This window comes from Meriones unguiculatus, chromosome 14, assembly GCF_030254825.1.
Source record: "Meriones unguiculatus strain TT.TT164.6M chromosome 14, Bangor_MerUng_6.1, whole genome shotgun sequence".
Classification (NCBI taxonomy): Eukaryota; Metazoa; Chordata; class Mammalia; order Rodentia; family Muridae; genus Meriones; species Meriones unguiculatus.
In genome coordinates, this window is record NC_083361.1 from 37,137,904 (window position 1) to 37,148,041 (window position 10,138).

A 10,138-nucleotide genomic window follows, 5' to 3' on the forward strand; every position below is an offset into this window, starting at 1 on the left:
TGAATAATGCTGAAATAAACTTGGCAGACAAGTGTCTGAGTGCTATGCTGACTTACCTACATTCAATATGTTCCATGAGAGGTGTGGGTGGAGCATAAGATACTTCCCTCCTCCTTAGCACAGCTGTCTTGCCGAGATTCTCAGGTCAGAGCTGACTGCCTGGTGTCTGCAGCGGCTGAGGCAGGGCTCCTAGCCCCTTAGCCATAACTGCCAGCTGTTCCTGTCGTAGATTCCCAGATCCGCAGCACCATCCTCCCAGGGTCTCACATCTGCTAGCAGCCATACTGACTCTGCAGGGTCTCTCAGACACTGACGTTATAGCCCGCCCAAACCATCGGTGACAGACAATGTGCTACATACCCACCAAACCCCAGCAGATAGGCCATACAAACTAGGCACACCAAGCACTGGGCCTTCCATTCCTGGAGAGCACAGTGAAGGGCCCCCAGGATTTCCCAGAAGGCATCTGGACCCGCATCCAAGTTTCCAGCTGCAGCTGGACTTCCTAACGTGGTGGCTGCAACAGCACTGAGCTGGAAAAGGGCATTAGTCCTCCTGCATAAGACCAAGCAGTGCCGAACCAGAGAGTAGAGATTCTGGATACCCCGATCCTTGCCGATGTGACCTGCTTGAGAGTGAGTGTGCCCTTGAGTGTCTGCAGAGACCCAGATGCAGGGTCCTTCTAAACTAGAAGCCAGGCATTGGACCCCTCCCATCCACATACCCACTGTGGGAAACAGATTGTCTCTTGGGACATTGAAGCTCTGCCCTGCAGGTCCAAATGAGGAGTTAAGGTAGATAATGCCGGAAATTGTGTGGCGAATATCACCAGCATGTGTTACATATACAGTGCATGCACAAATAACTCCGGAAACCTTCAAGGCAGAGCCCCTCCCACACACTCAAGGGCTCACCATTCTCTTTCACTCTGTCCCTCAAGGCACACTTAAACACACACTTACACACACACACACACACACACACACACTTTTATTTGCCCTTTTGCACTCATGGACTTTCTTCCCACAGGTTCAGCTAAAGCACCAACACACACACTGAGGTCCTGGGGCCTCTCTCAGCTTCCTGAAAAGAGACACAGTACCAGTCTGAACTGCAGAAACCAGAAACAAATAAGAAAGATTTCAGATAAGCCAATGGCTACGGCTAGGCTAAAGAAAACTTTCAACAGACATCCAACATCATGGCTTCATCAGCAACCTCCAAAATTGATAGATACTCCAATTCATCAGAAGCACAAGAAAATGACTTTAAAGCTATGCTTACCCAATTATTTGAGACTCATAAAGATGAAACAAACAAATCTCTCAGAGCAATAGCCATGCAAATTCAGACAGTTAAAGAGGAACTGAACAGATCTATCAAAGTGTTGGCCAGTCAACTGGAGGCAAAGAAAGAGGAAATGAACAAAGTTCTCAAAGAAACACAGGCACATATAGCCAAACAAATAGAGGTACAAGTAGAGATACAATTAGTGGCATATAGAGAGTAAATGAACAAAAAATAGAGACCATCTTAGAGAGACAGGAATCCACATTCAAACAGATGAAGGAAATGGAGCAAGGCATAAAAACAGATTTAGAATCAATAAAGAAAGCACAAACTGAGAAAACCCTGGACCTGGAGAACTTAGAGAAAAGATCAGGATCCACAAAGTAGGCATCACCAACAGAATATAAGAGATGGAAGAGAGAATCTCTGGTGCAAAAGATACAGTCACAGAAATTGATACTTCTCTCTCTCAAAAAAAAGTAAAATCAGAAAAATCCCAAACACAAAATATCCAAGAAATCAAGGACACCATGAAAAGACGAAATCTAAGAATAATAGGAGTTGATGAAAAAGAAGACTCCAGGTTCCAAGGTCCAGAAAATATTTTCAAGAAAGTCATAGGAGAAAAATTTCCCAATTTAAAGAAAGAGATGTCCATAAATATACAAGAGGCCTACAGAACACCAGACTAAACCAGAAAAGAAATATATATTACATTATAGTCAAAACACTAAATCTATAGAACATAGAAAAGATATTAAAAGCAGCAAGAGAAGAAGGCCAAGTAACATGTAAAGGTAGACCTATCAGAATCATACCAGACTTCTCATCAGAAACTATGAAAGCCAGAAGGGCCTGGGCAGGTATCATGCAGATTCTGAGAGACCACAGATGTCAACCCAGACTACTATACCCTGCAAAGCTTTGAATCAACATAGATGGAGAAAACAAAACATTCCACGACAAAACTAAATTTATGCAAACCACACAGCAAAGCAGCCCTACAGAAGATACTAGAAGGAAAACTCCAATCCAATGAAAACATATTCATCCACGAAAACATAGCATACAGATAAAAGACCTCAAAAATTAAAAGAAAAACAAGCAATAAAACACAGTAACACCACCAATTCCACAATAAAAGGAACTAATGTTCATTGGTCAGTATTATGTATCAACATTAATGGACTCAACTCGCCAATAAAAAGACACTGACTAACAGAATGGTGCTGAAACAGGATCCAACATTCTGCTGCATCTAAGAAACGCACCTCTGCAACAAAAATAAACTAACTCAGAGTAAAGGGCTGGAAAAATGTTTTTCAAGCAAAGGGACTCAGAAAACAAGCTGGGGTAGCTATCCTAATATCTAATAAAATAGACTTTCAATCAAAATTAATCAAAAAAGATGCAGAGGGACACTACATTCTCATAAAGAAAAAATCCACCAAGAGGACATCACAGTTCTGAACATCTATGCCCCAAATAAAAGAGCGCCTACATTTATAAATGAAACATTATTAAAACTCAAATCACACATCGATCCCAACAACTTAATAATGGGAGACTTCAACACCCCACTTTCACCAAAGGACAGATCATCTAGAAAGAAGCCTAATAAAAAAATAAAGGCACTTACAGGGGTCCTAAATCCAATGGAAAATGTCTACAGAACTTTTCACCCAAATTCAAAAGAGGATACTTTCTTGATACCTTCTTTTCAGCACTTCATGGAACCTTCTCCAAAATAGACCATATAGTTGGTCACAAAGCAAGCATCACAGATACAAGAAGATTGAAATAATCACTTGTACTCTATCTGACCACCATGGACTAAAGCTGCACCCTAACAACAATGGAATTAGCAAAAAGCCTACAAGCACATAAAAACTGAACAACTTGTTCTCAATGATAGCTGAGTTAAGGAAGAAATAAAGAAAGACATCAAAGACTTCCTAGAATTCAATGAAAATGAAGGTTAAAAAGTAGGCTTAATTCCAGGCATGCAAGCGTGATTCAACATATGAAAATCCAACAATGTAATCCACCACATAAACAAACTGAAGGAGAAAAACCACATGATCATCTTCTTAGATGCCCAAAAAGCATTTGACAAAGTCCAACACCTATTCATGTTTAAAGTCTTGGAGAGATCAGGGATACAAGGCACATATTTAAACATAGTAAAGGCAACATACAACAAGCATATAGCCAGTATCAAACTCAATGGAGAGAAACTTAAATCAATACCACTGAAATCAGGGAAAAGACAAGGCTGGCACTCTCTCCATATCTCTTTATCATAGTACTTGAACTCCTAGCCAGAGCAATAACACAACTAAAGGAGATCAAGTGGATACAAATTGGAAAGGAAGAGGTCAAAGTGTCACTATTCGTAGATGATATCATAGTATACATGAGCGACCCCAAAAATTCAACCAGAGAACTCCTTCAGCTGATAAATACCTTCAGCAAAGTGGCTGGATACAAAATCAACTCAAAAAAATCAGAAGCCCTCCTGTATATCAAAGACAATAGGGCCGAGAAAGAAATTAGGGAAACAACACCCTTCACAATGGCCACGAATAACATAAAGTACCTTGGGGTGATACTAACCAAGCAAGTGAAAGACCTGTTTGAGAAAAACTTCAAGTTTTTGAAGAAAGAAATTGAAGAAGATACCAGAAGATGGAAAGCTCTCCTGTGCTCATGGATTGATAGGATTAACATTGTGAAAACAGCCAACCTGTCAAAAGCAATCTACAGATTCAATGCATTTCCCATCAAAATAGCAACTCAATTCTGTACAGACCTTGAAAAAAGATTCTCAGCTTCATATGGAGAAACAAAAAACCCAGAATCTCCAAAACAATCCTGTACAACAACAGATCATCTGGAGATATCTCCACACCCAATCTCAAGTTGTAATAAAGAGCAATAGTTATAAAAACTGCATGGTATTGGCATAGAAACAGAAAGGAGGATCAATGGAACCGAATAGAAGACCCAGAAATAAACACACATACCTATGAATACTTGATTTTTCACAAAGAAGCCAAAACCATTTAATGGAAAAGAGATAGCATCTTCAACAAATGGTGCTGGTCCAACTGGATGTCTACATGCAGAAAAATGAAAATAGATCCATGTTTATCACCCTGCACAAAACTAAAGTCCAAGTGGCTCAAAGACCTCAACATAAAACCAGATACTCTAAATCTGTTAAAAGAAAAAGTGGGGAACAGCCTAGAACTCATTGGCACAGGAGATAACTTCCTGAACAGAACACCAACAGCACAGGCTCTAAGAGTAACAATCAATAAATCAGTCCTCATGAAACGGAAACACTTCTGTAAAGCAAAGGACACCACCATCAAAACAAAACGACTGCCTACAGATTGGGAAAGCATCTCCACCAACCCTTTTTGTGACAGAGGGCTAATATCCAGTATATACAAACAACTAAAGAAGCTGAAAAGCAATAATCCAAGAAATCCAATTAAAAAATGGGGAACAGAGCTAAACAGAGAATTCTTGATAGAAGAATATCAAATAGCAGAGAAACACTTAAAGAAATGCTCAACCTCATTAGGCATCAGGGAAATGCAAATCAAAACGACCCTGAGATTTCACCTTACACCCATCAGAATGGCCAAGATGAAAAATGGAAGTGACAACACATGCTGGAGAGGTTGTGGAGAAAGGGGAACCCTCCTCCACCGCTGGTGGGAATGTAAACTTTTACAACCACTTTGGAAGTCTATCTGGCTCTTTCTCAGACAATTAGGAATAGTGTTTCCTCAAGACCCAGCTATACCAGTGCTAGGTGTATACCCAAAATTTTCTCAAGTACACAACAAGGACAATTGCTCAACCATGTTTATAGCAGCTTTATTTGTAATAGCCAGAACCTGGAAACAACCCAGATGTACCTCAATGGAGGAATGGATACAGAAATTGTGGTATTTTTACACAATGGAATACTACTCAGCAATCAAAAACAAGGAAATCACGAAATTTGCAGGCAAATGGTAGAATCTTGAAAAGATCATTCTGAGTGAAGTATCCCATTAGGAGAAAGACAAACACGGTATATACTCACTCATAGAGACCTAAGATATGATAAACATAATGAAATCTATACACCTAAAAAGATAATCAAGAAAGCAGACACAGGGTAAGATGATCAATCATCATTTAGAAAGACAACTGGGGTGTCCCTTGAACATATGACAGGAGTCTACCACAGAAGGTATCTGAAAGACTCTACTTAGCAGTGTTTCAAAGCAAATACTAAGACTCATAACCAAACCTTCGACAGAGTACTGGGAATCATATGAAAGAAGGGGAGTTAGAATGATGTGGAAAGGATAGGAGCTCCATAAGGACCAAATATATCTTGGCATAGGGTCTTTTCTGAGACTGACACTCCACCAAGGACCATGTATGGATATAACCTAGAAGCTCTGCTGGGATGTAGCTCATGGTAACTCAGTAACCAATTGGTTTCCCATTGTAAGGGGAACAAGCACTAATTCTAACAGGAACTCAATGGCTGGCTCTTTGACCTCCCCCCTCCAAGGGAGGAGCAGTCCTGTTAGGCCTCATAGGAGGACTTTACAGTCAGTCCTGAAGATACCTGATAAAACAGGGTCAGATGAAAGGGGAGGAGGTCCTCCCCTATCACTGGACTTGGAAAGGGGCAGGGAAAAGATGAGGGAGAGGGTATGGATGGGAGGTAATGAGGGAGCAGGATACAGCTGGGATACAGAGTTAACAAAATGTAACTAATAAGAAAAAAATGATAATTTTATGTTTCTCTTAAAAAAATGAAGGTACAACATACCTAATTTATGGGACACAATGAAAGCCGTGCTCAGAGGAAAATTCATAGCACTAAGTGCCTTCAAGAAGAAATTTGTGACATCTCATACAAGGAAATTAATGGCCCAACTGAAAGCCCTAGAAAAAAAAAGAAGCAAATACACCCAAAAGGAGCAGACAGCTGGAAATACTCAAACTCAGGGCTGAAATCAATCAATTAGAAACAAATAAAACTATTCAAAGAATCAATGAAACCAAGAGCTGGTTCTTTGAGAAAATCAACAAGATAGACAAACCTTAGCCAAACTAACTTAAAGGCAGAGAGAAACTATCCAAATCAGCAAAATCAGAAATGAAAAGGGGGACATAACAACAGACACCATGGAAATCCTAACAATCTTTAGATCATACTACAAAAGCCTATATGCCACAAAATTAGAAAATTTAAAAGAAATGGATAATTTTCTTGATAGATTCCATCTACCAACATTAAGTCAAGATCAGGTAGAAAGATTGAATTGTCCTATATCCCCCGAGAAAATAGAAGCAGTCACCAACAGTCTCCCTTCCAAAAAAGGCCCTTGGCCAGATGGATTCAGGGCAGAACTCTACCAGACCTTCAAAGAAGTGCTAACTCCAATTCTCTCTCCAAACTATTCTACAAAATAGAAACAAAAGGAACATTACCAAACTCATTCTATGAAGTTACAGTCACCTTGATACCTAAACCACATAAAGACCCAACAAAAAAAAGAGAATTGCAGACCTTTCTTTCTTATGAAAATTGATGCAAATATATTCAATAAAATACTTGCAAACCGAATCCAACAATACATCAAAGAAATCATCCATGATGACCAAGTAGGTTTTATCCGAGGCATGCAAGGGTGGTTCAAAATACGGAAATCTATCAATGTGATCCACCACATAGACAAACTGAAGAAGAAACCCACATGATCATGTCCTTAGATGCCGAAAAAGCATTTGACAAAATCCAACACCCATTCATGTTTAAAGTCTTAGAGAGATCAGGGATACAAGGCACATATCTAAAGCTAGTAAAGGCAATATACAGCAAGCATATAGCCAACATCAAACTCAATGGAGAGAAACTTAAATCAATACCACCAAAATCAGGGAAAAGGCAAGGCTGCCCACTCTCTTCATATCTCTTCAACATAGTGCTTGAAATCCTAGCCAGAGCAATAAGAGAACTAAAGGAGTTCAAGGGGATATAAATTAAAAAGGAAGAGGTCAAAGTGTCACTATTCGTAGATGATATAATAGTATACATGAACAACCCCCATAATTCAACCAGAGAACTCCTTCAGCTGATAAACACCTTCAGCAAGGTGGCAGGATACAAAATCAACTCAAAAAAAAATCAGAAGCCCTCCTATATATCAAAGACAAAAGGGCCGAGAAAGAAATCAGGAAAACAACAGCCTTCACAATAGCCACAGATAACATAAAGTACCTTGGTGTGCCTGTATCCTGTTTGAAAAAAACTTAAGTCTCTGAAGAAAGAAATTGAAGAAGACATCAGAAGATGGAAAGATCTCCTGTGCTCCTGGAATGCTAGGATTAACATAGAGGAAATGGCCATCCTGCCAAAAGCAATATACAGATTCAATGCAATTCCCATCAAAATACCAACTCAATTCTTTACAATCAACAAATGGGACCTCATGAAACTGAAAAACTTCTGTAAAGTAAAAGACACTGTCATCAGAACAAAACGACAGCCTACAGACTGGGAAAGGATCTTCACCAACCGTATATCTGACATAGGGGTGATATCCAGCATATATAAAAAACTGAAGTAGTTAAAAGCAATAAATCAAGTAATCCAATTAAAAATGCGTATTGAGCTAATCAGAGAATTCTCTGTAGAGGAATATAGAATGTCAGAGAAATACTTAAAGAGATGCTCAACATCCTTAGCCATCAGAGAGATGCAAATCAAAACGACCCTGAGATTTCTCCTTACACCCATCAAAATTGTTGAAATCAAAACCGCAAATGACAACACATGCTGGAGAGGATGTGGAGAAAGGAGAACCCTCCACCATTGCTGGTGGGAATGTAAACTGGTACAACCACTGTGAAAATTAATCTGGTGCTTTCTCAGACAATTAGGAATAGTGTGTTCTCAAGACCCAGCTATACCACTCCTAGGCATATATTCAAAATTTGCTCAAGTACACAACCAGAACATTTGCTCAACCATGTTTGTAGCAGCTTTATTTGTAATAGCCAGAACCGGTTAACAATCCAGATGTCCATCAATGGAGGAATGGATACAGAAATTGTGGTATTTTTACATAATGGAATAGTACTCAGCAATCAAAAATGAGAAAATCATGAAATTTGCAGGCAAATGGTGGGATCTTAAAAAGATCATTCTGAGTGAAGTATCCCAGAAGGAGAAAGACATATATAGTATATACTCACTTATATAGACCTATAAGATAAGATAAACATAATGGAATCTATAGACCTAAAGAAGATAAAGAAGACAAAAGATTCAGGGTAAGATGATCAATTCTCACTTAGAAAAAGAAATGGGATGTGCATTGGAGGTAGGAAAAAGCAAGTAAAAGGATAGGAGTCTATGGCAGAAGGCATCTGAAAGACTCTACTTAACAGTGCTTCAAAGCAGATACTAAGACTCATAACCAAACCTTCAGCAGAGTGCAGGGAATCATATGAAAGAAGGAAGAGTTAGTTGACGTGAAGTGGATAGGAGCTCCATAAGGAATAAATATATCTGGGCACAGGAGTCTTTTCTGAGAGTGATATTCCAAGCAAGGACCATGTATTGATACAACTTAGAACCTCTGCTTGGATTTAGCCCCTGGTAGCTCAGTAACCAAGGGGGAAAACCCTAGTAAGGGGAACAGGGACTATTACTGACATGAACTCTATGGCAGGCTCTTTGACCTACCTACCCACCAAGGGAGGAGCAGCCCTGCTAGGCCACAGAGGGGGACATTGCAGCCAGTCCTGAAGATACCTAATAAAACAGGGTCAGGTGAATGGGGAGGAGGTGCTCCCAAAGCAGTGGAATTGAAAGGGGCAGGGCAGAGATGAGGAAGGGAGGGTGGTATTGGGAGGAAATGAGGGAGCAGGCTATAGCTGCGATACAGAGTGAATAAAATGTAACTAACAATAAAAATTAAAAATAAAAATAAATTAAAATATTATCGACATTCCTGGGAAGACTATCTATCCAACAATATTTGGAAAGCAACATAATTGGTCTTGTTTTTTAAATGACAATGTTGTGTAGGTAGAGAAGGTGGTAGACTTGGAAACAGTTGGACTATATGCAAATTTGATCAAAACACATGTGAAATTCTAAAACCACTAGTAAAACATATTGCAAATAAAAAAAATAGTAAATAAAAGGAAGTATGGGTGAGGCAGGGCAAGATGGCCATGCCAGGAGGATTCTCATTCTGACCAGCAGTACAGCAGAATCGGCACAATGAGCAGCAATCAGAACTTGCGGCCACAAAACACAAGTGATTGTGTTTCCCATGTGAGACGATAACCCACGGTGGGGGATTCAATCAGCTTTTACCTCACCCGGCTAAACTGAGGAAGAGATCCCGGTTCTGCCAGATGCTTGGCCCCCAGCCCAGAGCCACAGGCCAGCATAATCTGGTCACTGTCCCAGACTGAACTGTGCGCACCACAACATCAGAGACTGAAATTTCCAGTCAAGAGATAACCCCATGGTGCAGGAAAGGATTGGGACCGACCTTAGGCCACCCAGACATCCCCTAGAAAAAACTCAGGTTCTGCGGGTGCCCAGAAGCCAGCCCAGAGCCAGAGCCGGGGACCCAGGCATCTGCACAGAGCCCTGCCTACCTGCCTGATTTGTGGCCTCAGATAGAACTGTGGGGCCCAGGGCACCAAAGACTGAGTTTCACTGTCAGGTGCAAACCCACAGGGAGGGAAATGGCTGGTCTGATCCCAGAGTACTCAGCCAACACCCCCACCCCAAAAAGGTCTCTGG